The sequence below is a fragment of the Nesoenas mayeri genome (genome assembly GCF_963082525.1).
Source record: "Nesoenas mayeri genome assembly, chromosome: 3".
Classification (NCBI taxonomy): domain Eukaryota; kingdom Metazoa; phylum Chordata; class Aves; order Columbiformes; family Columbidae; genus Nesoenas; species Nesoenas mayeri.
The window spans coordinates 42,053,023-42,071,403 of NC_137544.1; positions in this window are offsets into that span (position 1 = coordinate 42,053,023).

The following is an 18,381-nucleotide window of genomic DNA, read 5'->3' on the forward strand; positions in this document are numbered from 1 at the left end:
CTCCAGGTCTAGTGAAGAGCTTGAGATTAGCAGATCAGGGAATAAAACTCGACAAACATATAATAAAAGAGGAGTGGAAAAAAGGAAATAATTACATAGCTAAGGCTGCAAAATAGTGTACATTTTTGGGTTTGAATTCATATGAATAAAATCAAATAACATAATATTACTTTGCTTTTAGATTCTGTCAAACAGCAGAATACTCATAGTTTCCAAAACCAGTATGTTTTGCTTTGCTTTCTTCTTCTTAGCTTAATATTGCTACTAAATAAAACATTGTAGGATTTTACTTTTTAAGCACGGAAGGGGAAAATAAAATAGAGCCACTTCTGGGTAAAGTCTTACGGTGAGCAACAACAACAACAATAGACGGTGCTTACAGTTTCCTCCCTTGTGGGTTTCTTTTTAATATTGTATTTCAGAGCAATGAACATATGGCTGTTACTATCAGCACTGGTGTGTTTGTGGCGATGCCTATCAACATCCACCAGAGAGCAGGGCAGCTCCAAAACCCACATCTTTTATGCTGTGGAAATTGATGGAGACAGCAACACAGCCAGCTTCTTGGCCAAACAACATGGAATGCAGTTCATTTCAAAGGTCAGCGCATATTTAAACTTGCTTCATTACTCCCACCTTTATGCTTGAGATTTTCATTTTTTTAAAATCAGTTTACCTAGAGGTTCCTTTAGAGACAGAAAAATGAAAGTGCTGAATCCTATTTTCATTTGGGGATATCAAGCTTTTTATCAAATTATAGAGGTGGCGTTTCAGAATATTTCATATCTGATCAGAAGGAAAATCCAAAAATAATTTTCTCTTTATTCAGGAGTCTTTCAGGCACTGGGACTGTTTTATTTATTACTTAATATTGTGCTCCAGTCAATCATTTTGAATTCAGACAGGAAAATGGAATTTTTATTTTTAAAAGGAAAAAATCCTGAGGAAAAACGCTATTGGAATAAAGCAGATTTTATTATTTTTAAAAATACAAATATGTCTTTTCTTCCTCTGCTAACTATTTTATTTCCTTTTAACCATGGTGCATTAATATGAAGACATATATTAAACAAAGGATCCTATATAAAGTAATATATTAGTTAATTACAGGCATTTTGTTTCAGAGCATTTCTACAACATTTGTCATTGAGCTTGAGGAATTATGGCCTTGTAACACAATCAAGGGAAAACCTTTTTCTTTCTTTGGACTACTATCTCCATGCACATATTTTCTGTATGTGTACTGTGAATGTGTGTATAAACACAAAGTATGTATTTATATTGCATTTAGCTTTATTTCAACTTTCCATCAGAAGAAGGTTATTCCTGAAGTGTATGTTAGCACTCTGGCACACAGCCCAAACAGAAGAAACACATTAATATCTTTCAGTTACAGCTACTGGTCTATAAACTGGACATGTACAGCGGTGACATACTGTTAAATTTTCCTGTTGCTTCTATTTTAGAAACACCTTGCATCAGTTAAAGTAGATCATAAATACATTTTAGAAACTTTTAATGTGTTAATCTGTAGCAGCCTACATTCATTGACCTGAAAGTTTTTTGTTGACTTAAATGAATTAAGCCTTGAAGTGCTCCTGTTGCTTTTATCTCTACTTTTCAGATATGAGAACCAGAGAGAGGTAGAATAAGTAAAACAATTTGTCCAAGCTACAAACAGAAAGTCTGTGGCCCAGTGAGAATCAGACAATACATTTCTAAATTCTCAATTCCGTGCTCTAGCTGTAAGAAATCCTAAGAAAGAAAGTGAGGTTGGCTTGTGAAGAAGAGGTAATGCATTATTTGTACCTCAACAGCCGCTGTGGTCTTACCCTAGTCATGAAAATCACTGAAGGGCCCTGAGGAAAACTGCTCCCCAGTTCCTGTTGGAAGAATGATGATGACAGAGCCTTCCCAGTGTGATACCCTTAGAGGATGAATATTAAATCCACTACAAACTGTTGTAATGTGCGTGTTAATTAAAAACAAAAACCAACAACCAACACTGAGGTATTAGAGTAAGTATTTCTGTAAAGGGTGACTTCGATGACACAGTTGCTTAGAAAGGGTTTCCTCAGGTTTTGAGTAGCACAGAGGTATTTTGTACAAGAGGAACAGATGACAGTTTCTGTTGCTGTACAATCTGGCACTATTTATAGCTAGGTTGCTGGAAAAAAATTTGGTGGTATAAGAGAGCAAATCACACTATATTCTCTGTTCTGTAATATTTATCCAAGAAAACACCTTTTTTATTACAGTGATTATGAATAAGAAAATGCAAAAGATGGAAAGAGAAATGCGGGAGATATAGGAAAGGTCTTTTCCCCTAGCTTCTCTGTGAATTTCTGGTTTACAACCTGTTGTATAAGCAGCAGGTGCCTTTCTTAGCATTCTGATTTCAAATATGAAAAAAAAAGAGCTTCTGTGATATTTAAAGCTTACGGTCCTTAAGCCATGAGGAGCACTGGTGAAGTATTAAAGATTCAAATATGATTAAGCATAATGTTTTTTCAAACTTTTTGTTGGCATGTAATAAGCTTAGAGCAGGTGCTATGTGATAAGACGAGGTGATACTAAAACAGTATTTGGAAAAATGTACCTGTAAAATGTGATAAAACTTGTTGGTACTAAAATTCCCAGGTAGTTGGGAGCATAATAGTATTGCAGTTAGGAGTTGTGCTCCTATTTTAGGTTCCCGTATGAGAAAGCATTTTAAACATAAAGTTCAATTCTTTTTCAGGAAAAAAAAAAATTAATAATAATGTGCTTAAGTTCCTTTGAAATAAATAGGATCTAGGTATATGATTAAGTGCTTTACTGGTTAAGGCTGGGCAACTGAATGGGGCTTTTAGTGAAAAAACAGTTTTGTATGAGAAAAGTGACATCAAAGGCTGAAAATGCTGTCTTTTAAATATGCTACTGTCACCACAGGAAACAGGCTCCTGTAGAAATCGTAATTATGTGTGACTGTGACATCCCCACTTTAGCATGTTAGTTGCAATTTAAAGTTGCAGTTTAAAGGCATAACTTCCCTTTGGCATAAGTGTACATTTTTGCTGTTATATGATACATGAGTAAAGACAGTAAGTTAAGTGTGTTATTTTGGAGTGCTTCCACTCATTAAATATCGTTACTTATTAATATGCAGATGCTTTGCAGCAAAGTAGGAAAATTGCAACTATGGAAAAGGCTACCAATTAAATATCAAACTGGAATACACTTCTTCAAAGTGTAACTCTCGAATGACATTTAGTGTCTAAAATCCAAAATGTTAAACTCTTGACGTTGATTGCAATACTATTCCATTTAACATTCTGTACCAGCTAACTTACCAACAGAAAAAGTGTAGGGGAAAAGTTCTTTTGAAACTTACTGTTATGGATTCTCTGAAAACCACCGACTTAAAGTTTCTGTAATTAAAGCTCATTAAATACAGTGAAGATATGCCCAGCATGTACGAGAGTTTTGCCAGTTCTAACTTAACCAAAATATTTTGCAAAGAAATGATTAATTTGGTTCTAGTTTTGCATTTTTAGGTGATAGCATTGCACTCAATAAATATTAGAGAGCAGATATTGAATATAGTTATACATCAGAGGTATTGGGTACATTGGGATCAAATGTATGTTGGGATTCTTTCACACAGTTGTATTCTGAGTCAGCTCATTTCCTTTATTTTTATCACTCTTGTAATGTAGACTGCACGTGAGTCTTGCCTCTATACTGCAAAAAGGACTTTTTATTGTACTGATAGGTGGCAGGAATAGAGGATATAGTGCCAACTACTTCTGTTTCATTCTCTTGTTCCCTTCTGCACTATTTAAGACAGAGGTTGTATGGAAGATACAGACTCTATTGTATTTCTCTAGTCTCAGAGGGAGGGAGGTGGTAAAAGAGTAAAACTTGGAAAGCGAGTGTATGCACACCAGCTGTGGATCATCAAGAAGAGTGTCTTTTTTGGCTATGTAGTGCGTCATCCTTACCTTAGTGAAGTCAACAGAAAACCTCCCATTGACTTTCAAGGGAGTGTCGCAGAAGAAATGTTTGTATGTAAATGTATCCAAGTAGCAAATATCACTAGTGCTTAAACTATGTGAGACACTCATAGGAAAATGGAGTGAAAAACTGCAGATTTGATCTCAGTCTCTCAACCTTCCAAAGCATGAATACTTGTATCCTATTGTGCATTTTGCTCCTGCGTAGCATATATGAAACCATGAAGAAACACTGGAGAAGCTACGCCTAAGATAAATTTGTGCTCCGTACATTTCAGAATAAAGGTTCTGGCACAAATAGTTTTAACTGACAGCCCTCTTAGATGAGATTTTAAAGTGAGCACCAAGTTTCAATGGTTTTACAAAAGTCAGACAAAAGAAACACATCATGTTTTTCTTTGTGTGGATTTTATTTTTATTTTTTATTTGTATTAATAAAAGTTTTGCGTAATGATGAATTTGAATCTCAAAATGAAACTAGGAAAGCTGATTAGTGGAGGAAATCAAGTTTACCAACAATTATATTACTGATGCATTAGTTGCGGAAAAAAATCTGTTTAATTGCTGAATCAGTTTTGGAGATTTTGATATATATATATATATATATATATATACACACACACATATATATACATATATCTATGTATACACATAAGTATAATGCATATATGAGTGTATACTTGGACACACATACCTGATATGTACTTATGCAAGTGTATAAATACAGGTACCTTACAAATTTAATTTACAACAAAGTTTCATAGTTTTATCAGGTATTTATTTTTCATCAGCAAAACTCCGGAAAAATGTATATAAAAGGTATATGGCATTTGAGAGTTATATCTAAGAATATGTTATTGATAATGCCCACTGGGAACACCTGCAGTGAAGTTCAAGGTCTTGATATTCCTAAATTTGTATAGAAATGCCAGACAGGTCTTGGATTAAAAAAAAAAATGAAATGAGATTTTGAAATGAATGGTTCTGATCAGGAGTCAAAAATTGATTGTATGTCTATATGCATTTAGAAGGTAAAGTCAAGCTGGGCAGCAAACCCCACTTTTAATAAAAATGGGTTTAATACAGGTACTTTCTAGGAATGAAAACAAGATTGCTGAATGACATTTTGACTAGGAGTAAGGTTAGTTTCATATTCTTTCTCTCTTTTTGTCTTAGTTTTTCTCTCTCTCTTCTTTTTTCTTGCCCTTTCTCTTTCATTCTCTCTTTTGCTCTCCTCTTTGTTTAAAATTTGTTTTTCAGTCCAGAGAAGGTTTTAGTGATTTCATGATCATTTCTGTTTTCCAAAGTCTGTATTTTTTTATGAAGCTTCTTCAGATATTTTGCAAGCTGTAAGCAGAGCAGATATAACTTGAAGTTTCTGAGTGTATTTATGACTCTTAGTTTTTGATGAATCTTCTCAATACTATTGTGCATTTAAATGCTGATGTACACAAGATTGAAGGAAACTATGGAAATGCCTCTTGCTGAGCCGGATATGGGCTTAATAGATCCTATTCAAGAATCTCTAACTTGCATCACCTTACTCTATGGACAAGTGTTTAGAATCAATGATTTCCCTCTCAAGTTTTACAGCACATATTTAGCGTTTTATATTTGCTGCAGAGTAAACTCTGGGATGAGCGTTTGTCCCTGTGTGATTTTGTTTTCTATTCTACTTCTTTTATTTATCTGAAAAAAATTTCTCACTTCGAAATTACTGTTTTAAAATTGATTTTCTCCTTGTGCAATATGTGGTTGTTACAGAAGACTAAGTGATACACCAGGCATTTTGAGTGGGTAAAAAAAAAGGGTATACATTGTGGGTGGGTTTTGATTATTGCTGTGCCTTGGACTGATTTACAAAAAAATATGTTTGTGGGTTTTGTTTGTTTGTTTTGTTTTTCTTGTTTGGTTGTTTTTGTTGTTGTTTTTGTGGTTATTTGTTTGTTTTCTTTTATTAGTTTTCCTTCTCTGCCATTCTGTGAAGGTACTGAAGTGTCCAAATTGTGTTCCCCTGGAGGCAAAGAGAGGAAAAATCCCTTCTTCACACTGCAGCCTAAAAGTAGTAATGGCTGAGGAAAAGCACACCTTCAGTGGTGCCAAGTTTGTTAACATAGCAGGTGAATACTTGACGATTTGAAAAAAAAGATTTTTAGCAACGCATACTATAATAAAAGCTTTCACTGCTGTTTCACCCTATTTTTGTTAAAAGCTGATATTTTCAAATATTCCGCTTCTGGAGTAATGTTTTTTTTTTTTTCCAGAAAAGGCACATAAGCCTTTCTGTAGCGTAAAACTAATACCATCTTAGGCCATTTATTGAATATTGCAGTATCATTATATTGTACTGTAAAATAGCAGCATCTGCTCTTTTAAGCTTAGCTAAGAATTCTCTTGTATTTCTTGAGCATTGCAAGATGTAGATTCAGAAGGACTTTACATCTTTTCCATGTTTTTGGCAGTGCTGTGTAACATTATTGGGTGCATGTGTGACAACAGCTTATGTATTCAGCCTCCTATCAGGTGCGTGTCCCTATGCTTGAAAAGGGCTTTACAAAAAGGCAGAGAATTATGAGCACTCTTTAGTTATTACCAATTTATGCTAATATACTAAGAAACTAATAATTTGATTGTTCTGATTGACATGATGGGCATGATGCACAGGAGATATAAATTGGTACAGCCCCATTCAGATCAAAGAAACTATACTGATACACGCCAGCTGAGAATCAGGTCCATCATCTTTCTTTGAATAATGGTAGACTGACCAGACCATTAGAGAATACAGTTAATAGAACAAGCCTGTATTGAAACTGGAATGGAAGCTAGTAATGTTAGATGATTGTTTCTAGTATTTTTTCTTTCTATTGTCCTGTTGAGTAGACAAGTCTTAAGGAGATCAAGTTTCAACTCTGAAGTTAGTGACATAATGGTACATTTAGCAAACAACCACAATGTGGAAAAACATTGGAAAATATTTTTGCACAATGCTGCAAAAACAACTCATTTTTTTATAACTTTTGAAAAAACCTCACAACTTTACCTTTGCAGCTGCTGATATTATTCTCCACTCTGTCTATGCTTACACTTAACTAGTCTGATGTTACAATAGTAGCTACAGTGTAAAAGAAAGGTGAATTTAAAAAAACCAAAATCACCATGATTCATCTAGATCTTCCTAATGAGCGAATGTCCCCTATTAAATGTATTAATTTCAAATTCTGGATTCCTGTTGTTGTAAGGAAATGGTGTAAATGTGGTTACAAGTATTCTATTTTTTAAAAAGAAAATATCTTAAATAAGAGTTATGAAATGGCGAACTCTCCCTGGAACTACAACAAATGTTTCTTCTCATTTCTTGCACCTCTGGGACTGTAGCACTGGAAAATGGATACAAAACCCCATAAATTTGCCAGATGCTTGGTAAAGGGTTCCTGGCACACATTTTATCCCTCACTACTTTTGTCCCTGAAAGGAGAAAAAAAAATAAATTAGAACTTGGTTTAATTTAAAACATATTACTGAGCTAATATATGCATGTCTATTTTTTCAATGATTGCCAGAGGTGTTTAGACAACTGGTGTCAATGTATCGTGTGTGCATGTATTACATACATGGAATGGTATAGAGTGCATGGTGGACCAACTAATTTCTATCAATTTACTATGAACAAATGGAAGCGATGCCTCAAGAGGCAGCTCATGGTTTATTAAGAGTAGTTTGATTTTAAGAACTTGAGTGTCAAACATATGTAGTCAAACAGATTCCTGCATCTCTTAAGTTGTTTTACAAGAAGTATTTTGCACCACTGAAATTCAGCTCGGTTTTAAGAGTGCATTAATTGGCTGTTTTACTTTGTAAGTCAATGTAATGACAACTTTAAGCTCCGGAATCTGGATTGTAAGAGCGAAGTGAGACTAGAACGAGAAGGAAGAATCACATTACTTGAACAATTGTTGCAATGTTTCATAATACTTCACTTAATAGTTTAACAATTATAATACTTTTTATTTGTCTAGCACACTTCATTCAAGACTGCAAAGATTCCTTACTAGTTTAAAGATTCGCAAAGTTTCTGAACCTAGATCAGTATTACCATAGCTGTGAGACATCATTTCAACAAATTTTACTCATATGGATTTTTGAACTAACTAAAAATATTTAGATCTTTGATTTACATTCAGATAATAGTTTCAACCAAAACTAAGTTGGGAGTAGAGTAGGAACTTCACATATTGTTATCTTCAAAAGGAATCATCCCAGCAAAGCAAAAATTAATATTTCATTCGATGTGCAAAGTTCTTGCCTTTACGTTTTAAAGTTAAAATTAATAAAATAAAAAGAAAATAGAACCATGTCCAGATGGCTTTAGAATATCTCCAAGGATGGAGACTCCACAACCTCTCTGGGCAACCTGTGCCAGTGCTTGGTCACCCTCACAGTAAAAACGTGTTTCCTGATGTTCAGGGGGACCTTCCTGTGTTTCATTTTGTGCCCATTGCCTCTGGTCCTGTCACTGGGCACCACTGGAAAGGGCCTGGCTCCCTTTTTGCCATTCCCTCATTTCAGATAATTGTACAAATTGATGAGATTCCCCCTAAGGCTTCTCTTCTCCAGGCTGAACAGTCCCAGCTCTCTCAGCCTTTCCATATAGGAGAGGTGCTGTAGTCTTTGTGGCCCTTCACTGGACTTTCTCCAGTAGCTCCACATCTCTCTTGTACTGGGGAGCCCGGAACTGGACACAGTACTCCAGGTGTGGCCTCACTAGTGTCCTTATCCAGAGTCCTCCCCATAAATCTCTTCTGACCACTAAACTGAAGTTTGTTTTTTTCAGGCTCTGATCATCACAGCCATTTTATATATTGATAAGATACATCATTTTCAAGGCTACACTTATGCTTTAGTAGAAGATTTAGGAATAAAGTCCATATGTCCTATTTGCTACTGATTATGGGGAGAGAATGGTGGTGAAAGTACAAATGAAAACAGTGTTTTTTAAAGAGGGTTCAAATGAAGTCATTAATCATCTGCCTCAGAAGCAATAGTACAATTGTGGGGAACGACTGCAATGATCTGAGGGGTAATAGCTCAGAAAAGTCATTGGCTTCTTTGGAAATGTTGGTTGAAATACTAGTAGTATCAATGTGATGAACTGTTTTGTTTAACATTGAACAACATGGTGCTAAGTAGAATTTGCATTAATAAGACAGATCATTTTCTCACTGCTTTGACTGGTGTACTTACAGAGTTTTCTAGGTATGGATTTCTCTTCCTTCCCATCAAAAAGATTTCATACTCAGGCATGATCTGTCTGTGTAGACAAAAAGGAAGCAACAGACAGCTGAGGATCTTCCAGGGAGAAGTGCAATGATAGGTGAGAATGAAAATTGTTCTACATCAAATGACATGAAAGTTTTCTAGAAAGAAATCGAGTAACTAATTGCCATCTTCTACAACTGAAATGATCATCATAATGATAAATGAGGTTGTTTCAACAACTTTCTTCTCCATAGAAGCTATCAGCTGGGATTTTTCATCATTCCCAAGCCAGGAAAGAGATGGTGATGACTCATACCCAAAAAGTTAGGGTACTTGGAAGCATTCTTACTTTTTCTCATGGGCTGTCATAAAAACAAGAACTCCTTTGCGACTAATGACTTAGTGCCAGTGTGAATGGAGAGTCTGGCACTGTAGGCATGTGGGAAGTAATTCATGAGCCAAGAAACCTAAACAGTTCTCCTTTGAATTGGTTTTCATCTGCTGAGGTCTTCATGGAGGGTCTCAACTGTTTTCAGCACCACCTGAGAAAACCGGCTTGCAGTCAGGATCAGAACTGTCTGTCTTTATTGGCATGTGTCAGCGTCTTCAAAGACTTGCCTTGTTCCCAGTCTGAGAGGAGTATTTCTAATCCATGTGTCTGAGTGTGCATGTTCTGGCAAGCACACACGTACAAACACACATGAGCAAACAAGCACCTGTGTACACTTTTATTTGCCCTTCTTTCAGGGCCTAGCGCAGCTTTGTGTGCCCTCTCTACGTGTGATTAAATATTAATTAGGCTTCTAATATAAGCAAGTGAGTTCACAGGCCCGAGTGCCACATAAATAATGCATGAGGTACCCAAAGGCTCAGCCTGAGAAGCTGATTGGCCACCTTGGATTTGTATAATTATGAAGTTTCATTATTAACAGTGGAAGCAGTGGAGAGATTTGCCTAGCTTGAGGGACTTTGAAAGCATAAGCTGTCTCATTAGGGAAAAAGGGAATGAGGCATAATATGCAAACTCGTTAGTAAAAAAAAAAAAAAAAAGGAATAAAAATTAAGCATAGCTCTTTAACCGGGACTATTTTCTACGTATATATAAACATTTCTAAGCGTATAAAAAACCTGAAATTCAAATAGGTGAAGTCTATACTACAGCTGTTTAACAGTTTTGTTTGCAAGAGGTCTTGCTTAAAAGCTTTTGTTCTCGGTATAAAACAATCTTTAATATTTTACAAAAAAATCCACAGGTAGCTTAATGGGTTCTGCAAAGTGAGAGGTACGGAGGTGAAAGAGAATGAACACACAGTCCAGGGTTCTTGCTAGAATGTGTGTTGTGCATGCAATTAAATTTCAAGGTCAAACAATTTACAGACAATTACTTTTCTAACATCTCCAGAAATGCCTGCTTACACGTCTTTAATTTTAAATGATACTGATATTCCAATTCTCCCCAAAGGTTAATGCTGACTAAATCCAGCTGTGACCTGACACGATGCGACAGCACAGTGCCTAATTATCCTCTGGATAGTCATTTACTTTAAACCATTAAAGAAATAGGCTGAGAGGAAGATTTAGGACCCAGAAAAAATGTTAGCCTGACTTCTTCTTCTTGAGGATGGGATGGGCTGAAAAATAAAAATAAAATCTTGCTAAATGTTAGCCATTTGCTTTGATGGCAGAAAATTGTTCATCCCACTCTGTTTTTTTTTACAGGTTAAATTGCTAACTAGTTCATTTTATCCATTGCCTACGGCTGGCGCTAAATGTCAGTGACAAATTTTGTACTTGTCTTGAAGAATGAATTAAGTTATGCACAAAAGCTATAGTGCTCTTTTTAAGATGAGTGAATTGCAGAGAAAAAAAAAAGTTGCTCGTTTGAAAAAGGATTATTTCGATTAAAGGCCTTTTCTATTGTAGTGGAAGACAGGTAGTGGTTTAAGATAATTCTGACAGTTACCTCCCACAGAGGCTGCAGTCCTTTACCAGAAATTTCTTTAAGAGCACTTGTGTCAGATTATATACTATGATTATTATCATAAGACCATTTGTGACAGTAAAGGGGGGGGGTGGGACAATTACAGAAAATGGCAACTATTATTCATTAACTAAGGCAAAACTGGTCTTTCTTCAGTGAGGTCAGCATTCCTGCACCGTCACACGAACCTTTCTATGGGTTGTAGCAATGGCAATTAAAACCCCCCAAAGTATTCTCTGCCAAATGTTGTTAAGAAGGAACAGTTCGTTCAGCAATTTATATTGAGAAGACCAGGCACAGACTTCACAATCCATCTGGTTTTTAGTTGTCTGGCTCTGGTAGCAACCCATCATCTCTGAGTGAATAAAGTACCTAAGAATGATTGCTACCATCATAGTGTTTGAAAGTCTAAACTGGTTTACTATCCGTAGGCTAAGCCTAAGGGAGCTCTGCATGTTCATATTTTACTTGGTTTTATTTTCGTGTGCACCATATCTGTTTATTGAAAATCTAAGGAGAGTTTAAAGTTAAGATTAGACTTTACAGCTATAGCTGTTACGGGGGGGCTTCTTTAGAAAGTCAACACCTCTCACCCCACTGAGGTGGCATAGATGATGCTCTGTTGTACTTATAGTGGCTAATTTGCTCTGGATATAATTACCACTAGAGGGAAAGAATTATTTTTACTTTTAAAAAAAAATTATTATTATGGAAGCGCTTGGTATTTCCAAGTGTAAGCAGAGTGCAATTGTGCTGTGCACTTTACAAAAACACAGATTTGAAAGAAGTGTTGTTTTTAGTGGCACCCACAGGTTTTGGCAGATACTTTTCTCCTCTCACTGTGTGCATAAATATTTTCACTGATACCAGCTGTAGAAAGTGATATGGTAAATGCTAATCTCAGTACAGTCATAGCAGTCACAAATGGAAGTCAGATCTGTAACTTAAAGTTGAAAACTGAAATGAAAAATCTAGTGATTATGCACTAGTGCCCTAAGCTACTGAAAGATTCCCTCTTTCTTTCTCTCTGCACTCTCATACTCAGGCAAGGGGATAAGTTTTCCACCCCAGAGAAAGAAAAATACAGATGATCAGTTTTCTGGTGATAAAACTGCAAGTCCTGAAGACAGTCTGGCTCTAAAAAGTGATACAGGCTGAGATATATCTCATCTAACTTTGGACATATAAAGCACTGATATCTCAGTCTGAGCTAGTCATTTTTGTTCCTATTCTACTGAAAGGAGGGAAACAGGTATGACCAGATGGATTCTATGTAATTTGAGGCTTCTGTTTAGGATGAGATGAGTTGTCCTCTGAAGGTGCTTGGTTCTTTTCATTAACTTTAAAGAGAAACTAAACTTGGTTGGAGTTTTAGATTGCCACATTAGGGTGCATGGATCGTACCACTGATAATTTTCCTTTCTTTAACCTTTCATCTCTGGCCTGTCTGCTCACACTTGAAGAATTCATTTCCACTCCCTATGCATGACAGCGTCCTTCAAAGTTTTTATGAAGTATATTTTAAGCTCTCTCTCTGGTATATTTTTTCCATTTGTAAATACCCACACTTTTGACCTTCCCTTTGATAAGCTGGTTAGAGCACTTTCAGCCCCATATTTTTAGGTTTTTTTTGTAACCTTGTGCCACTTATATAGCTAAGTTTTTTTCTTCACATGTTCTTTGCAGTGTGAACAAGTGTTATAAGAGTGGTCTTACTAAAATTTTGCATAGGGAAAAACTCTTACTCGCCTCTGTTTTTTGGAAGATGAGAATTTTGTTAACTGTTAGTGCCACAACATTGCATGAAGAAATTATACTAACATAGATATTTGTAATTTCCTGTAATGCTGCTTTTCAAAGAAAAGTATTTTGGTTTTTGCTCCCTGTTACCTATTTCCCTGTATTAGACTGTATAAATAACTATATTTATAACTACATTTGGCTGATTATGGCCACTCAGCTAGGTGATACTTTGCAGCAATTGCACTCAACTAACTGTTTATCATCCTACTGACCTCTCTTTGTCCTGATAACTCAACTTCCTAAAAATGATAACTGTTAAAAATATTGTGATATTTGGCCAACAACTATTCTTTTTGGCATCTACTACAACCAGCATTGAATATTGATAATTTGATGTATTTGATTATTTGAAACATTGATAAAGAAACTGCTGCATTTTGGAACCTGTCATTGAGTCAGATTTATTAAATTTTAGTTACTCAAAGTAACTGAAAGTGGCTTACACAAATTTAAGCCATGCAACAGGCAATGGAGAGAGAGACATCTTCAGAGGGCAATCCATCCCATCCACTCCCATGGAAAAGCAGATAAAAATTTAAATAAAGCACATAAATAACAAAACAAAACAAAACCAAAGCAAAAATGTCTTTGCACATGTAACTCCTCCATAAGAGAAAAACAGAAGGAGCAAACAGCTCATTGGGAACAGATCGTTGTCACATTCCACAGACAGTGCACAAACTGTACAGTGGGTTCTTCATACACTGGCGTGTTTCTCTTCATTGCCTGCTCAGTAGGTCTTGGAAAGTTATCTTACACTAACTATTTAACTTTTAGGTGGATAAAATTACATGGGATGAATATCAGCCTGTGCTTGTTGTTTGGAAATGGGTTTTTACATTTCCTGTTTTATTTATTTGAGAACTGGGAGAATGTTATTTAAGAAAATACAGTGGTAAAATATGTTAAATATTATTTTCAGTTCTGTGGAGTAATAGAAACATTTCAGTTTTATGTTTATTCTTAGAATAGAGTTCTGGAAACTGTATCTCCCTTATGGTCTTTTTTCCACGTCTTAATTATTGTATGGTCCCCTGGTAAATTCTGTCTTTTATTAGAAGTTGTAATTATGTTCAGCTGAAACCTCCAGCTTGGGCTATAGAACTTTTTACTGAACCTTATTACGATTCCCAGGACAAATCCATACTGAATCATGGTTTCTGATCCAGAGACCTTCCTCTTTGAGAGCACTTCCTGAAGTGGAAAAAGACATACTCATTGAGAAATATTTCATCACTCTTACAGCTGTAGCTTTGAGAACTGTCTTCCCAGTAATACTACCTTATGAAATAAAGAAGAATTTGCAAACGACTGAATATGAACATGCTTGCGTTGCTAGGAAGTGACTTCAAATATGTGAAATATTTCCAGTGTATACATTCCAACTTATTTTTGTAAATGCTAGAGGAATGCATATCTATGTTTAGGGCTAAGAAGTGAAGAGCATACCTCTGGTTTGGTTTGGTTTGGTTTGGTTTGGTTTGGTTTGGTTTGGTTTGGTTTCCTTTTAAAGCTAAATACATAAACTCATGCAAAAGTTTGCCTTTCGCTAATTCTGTTTAGTTATTTATTTTGTGAGCATTTGGATTGAAATCATTGGGAACTTCTGTGGAATAAGTTAGTACTTTCTGTAAGGATGGGTAAGAAAACATGCTCCTCACAAACCCTACCAAGAGGCAAATAAGATGTAAATCTCTATATCCTGGTTAAAATTTAACAACTAATGAAGTGAGCGTGGTACAAGAATTTTGAGGGAGTGAAAATGGAGTAAAATTCAAATTATCAAATAAACCTGCTCATATCATTAGGTAGCAAGGTGTAATTATTTGTAGTGGGAATAAGCTGGGATATTAGAGAATCACAAAATGGTTGGGGTTGGAAGGGACCTCTGGAGATCATCTAGTCCAACCCACCTGCTAAAGCGGGTTCACCCAGAGCAGATCACACAGGAATGTGTCCAGACAGGTTTTGAATGTCTCCAGAGAAGGAGATTCCACACTCTGGGCAGCCTGTTCAGTGCTCTGTCAGCCTCAAAGTAAAGAAGTTTCTCCTCATATTCAGATGGAACCTCCTGTACTTTAGTTTGTGCCTGTTGCTCCTCATCCTATCATTGGTCACCGCTGAAAAGAAATATTAGAAAATAGAAATAACACACTTGTTCCTGCCATGGGTTTTACGGTGTTTAGAGCATATTGGTGATCTGAGATTGCCATTTTTTGTATTGAACTCATTTCAGTGTAGTTGTTTAATTTCTTTCCTGTGGTGTTATCCTTCACCTGTTGAATCAAAGTGTGCCTGGTATCAGCAGGTGCTTAAAGTATCAGCATTAGAGTATTGGTCATTTTCCTTCTTTTTCTGGGAATATGTTTCCTCTCAATAATGAATTAATGGTATATCCAGGCAGAAAGAAATGCAAAAAGTGAGAGTATCCCTTTGGTTACAGAAGAAGTCGCCTGTCCTCACTGCAGGCTCAGCTCCTGCTGATGCTGCAGCAGCACGGAGTCCCCTGGGCGAATGGTGGGCACAGACCTCCCTGAGCTGAATGTGTCGAAGAGCTCATGTGTGACAACATCTAGCTGGTGTAAAAATGGGTATAGGAAAGAGAAATTATGCCATACTGTTTGTTTGGGGAGAGTCAATCTACTTGCTGCGTGCAGTAAGGTGCTAGAACTTATATGGTGTGCAACCATGGGCAGAACAAAAGCTGATCAGTGAAGTAGTTACATTAATGGTCAGTAATATGAACCAGATAGTAAAAGCCTTGAACTCTAGTCCCTTCCTGTACACAGATTTGTGAAAATTGCATTTCACAAATGCAGATTTTGAGTTCAAAATGGTGCATTTTGAGTTAAAAATAAAATCTTGTTAATGTTTTACTTAAGAAAACATTTCTATGCATAACAAGAATTCCCTTAGTAGGATTTTTAAAGTGCTATAGTGATTGGATAATATAAAAGACATTATATTTTGATGGTTTTAATTTGTTATTGCTGAATGGGAAATATTCAGTTTTCAACTGAGAATCCCTATTGACTGAAATTTATCACTTGGTCATGTTGCAAAAAGCTGGTTCAGCCTCATATTCCTCTTTCCTCCTTTCTAACATACAGTTATCTTGGTCTTTTCTGAAGTGGTGCTTTCAGTCACTTTCAAACTTTTTTTTTGCTGACTAATAATCATTAGTTTTACACTTTCAGAACATCTCTCCTGAGGCTTCTTTGTCAGCCTGTTTCCCCTCAGGATAGCTCAGAGTCCATTTGGAAGTTGCATCTTCCCTTGCCTGGGTCTTCTAAGGAAACTTAACCCTTAGTGTCTCCTTAATGCATGACCCATTCAAAAAAAAATCCCCTGTTATTGCCAGTTCCAAAATAAGACAGCCAAGACTATATTAATCTTAAACCTAAGCTTATATTGTTGTTCCAGTGACGTAAGGATCCGTGATTCTGGATAGGTTCTTTCACAATGAGAGATAATTCAGTTTTATTTCTAGTAGGAATTACATTTTCATTATTGCCTTTTTAAAAAAAAAAAAATAAATGTGTTACATAGATTTGCGTATGTCAGACATATGCCTGTGAAAAAATAACATGAAATGTATTTTGAAGTTGTTGGGTAACTCCAACTTGAAGGCTGATGAAAAGAGAGTCATCATTGCCTTACTAGTTTGTTGGGTTTTTTCCTTGTTATTTCAAATTCACTACAGTCAGGAAAGGACACATTTGGATCTGTTTGGCAGAGATTCCTAAGGGTAACGGAAGCAGTATACAAGCAAGAACAAAGTCAGATTAGTTTAATTTTGCTTTTTAAAATACTATCTTAGCATGTGAAATGTTCTGAAGCTAAGGGCATTGCATAGATAGAAACTAGGTTGTGCTATGGTGCTTATCAAACGCTCCTCATCTGCTGCACCACCCCCATAAATCCACCAAAGCTTTTATTATTCAAGGGTGGGAAGGTGGGTAGAATGGAGTGAAAGCTACAGAATGATTTAACACTGTGGGAACTTAATCAATAAGAGTGTTGCAGAGAACTCCCAGGAAAGAGTGTTGTTTTCCATCCAGATGATAATGAGGCAACCGCTGGAGGAGGAATGCGGGAGCGGTGAATCTGTGGTACAGCTTTGCTAGTTGCTAATTAATAGTTTGAGGCCACGGGGACACCTTTATGCCCCTCTGCTACTTGTAGTTTCTCTGTGGCTTGTCCCATGTGCCTCGTTCACTTGGGGTCACTCTGTGCTGTATTAAGATTCTGGAAGTTTATCCAAATTTAACCATGGTGCTATAAATCCAAGTTTACCTTTTTTCTCCCACCTCTGTTCTTGGCATTATTAGTTCATTTATGTTATTATATAGCAATTAATCCTTCCCTATATTACAAAAACAATCTTCTTGAGCAATCTTTTCTTCCCTGTGCCTTGCCTCCCAGTTTCAGACAGCTGAACTTATTTTGGTGTTTGACATCTGTGGTCTGACTGGAAAACATCAACAAAAGACAAGCTGGATAGCAGTTAAACATGACTAATATTTTTGATGTGTGACTTTATATACTTTTAAGTGGTGTTAGCTTGAAGAGGTTGAGAATGCTTGTTTCATGATAGTTAAGTTCCGTATTGATTTTTCTCACCTTTATCTGGAGTACAAAACACAACAGGGATCCACTTTTAACACAGCTGAAGCTCTGGATGAATGATGCCATTTTACCTGTATCTTTGCAACAACTATTCTCGTAGTCTTTTGGTTCTTCAAACCTCCAATGTAATGATGTACAGAAGTAGTACAGTATTGTAAAGAAGAAGTACATAAGTATAGAGAAGTATTATCTCCATTGCCAGATAAGAATTTAAGCAATGAGAAATTAGATAGTGAGGTCAATGTTGGCCATAAGGCAGATGGCTGTAAAGCAACACTGGGCACTGCAATCTAGTAGTGTGTTGAATCCAGATTTTCAAAGTACATTTTATGGGACCATTTAAAAGCATGTCATAGGTAAAAATGAATTTGTGCATTGTTTTGCTAAGGCATAGATAAAAACTGCTACATTCACTCAGAAATACAAGGTGACTTTTGTTTTAACACAGTGAAAATGAGTAGTCATCAGCAGCAGTTCTACCAGGTTTCCCCTCTAGTACTATCACTTCTACATTATCTTACTTCCATAAGATAATTGACTTCAAGATTCTTGAGAGGTTTTCTTAAAATGTTTTCCTAAACCACACTTGCCATAATTAATCAATGCGAAGAACAGAGCACATGAATAAAATTCTCTTTACTGATGATATGTTGTGGCTTTTGTTGCATTTAGTTTTGGTTCAGGTCATTTTTTTTCTAATTGTTTTGTTTCCCT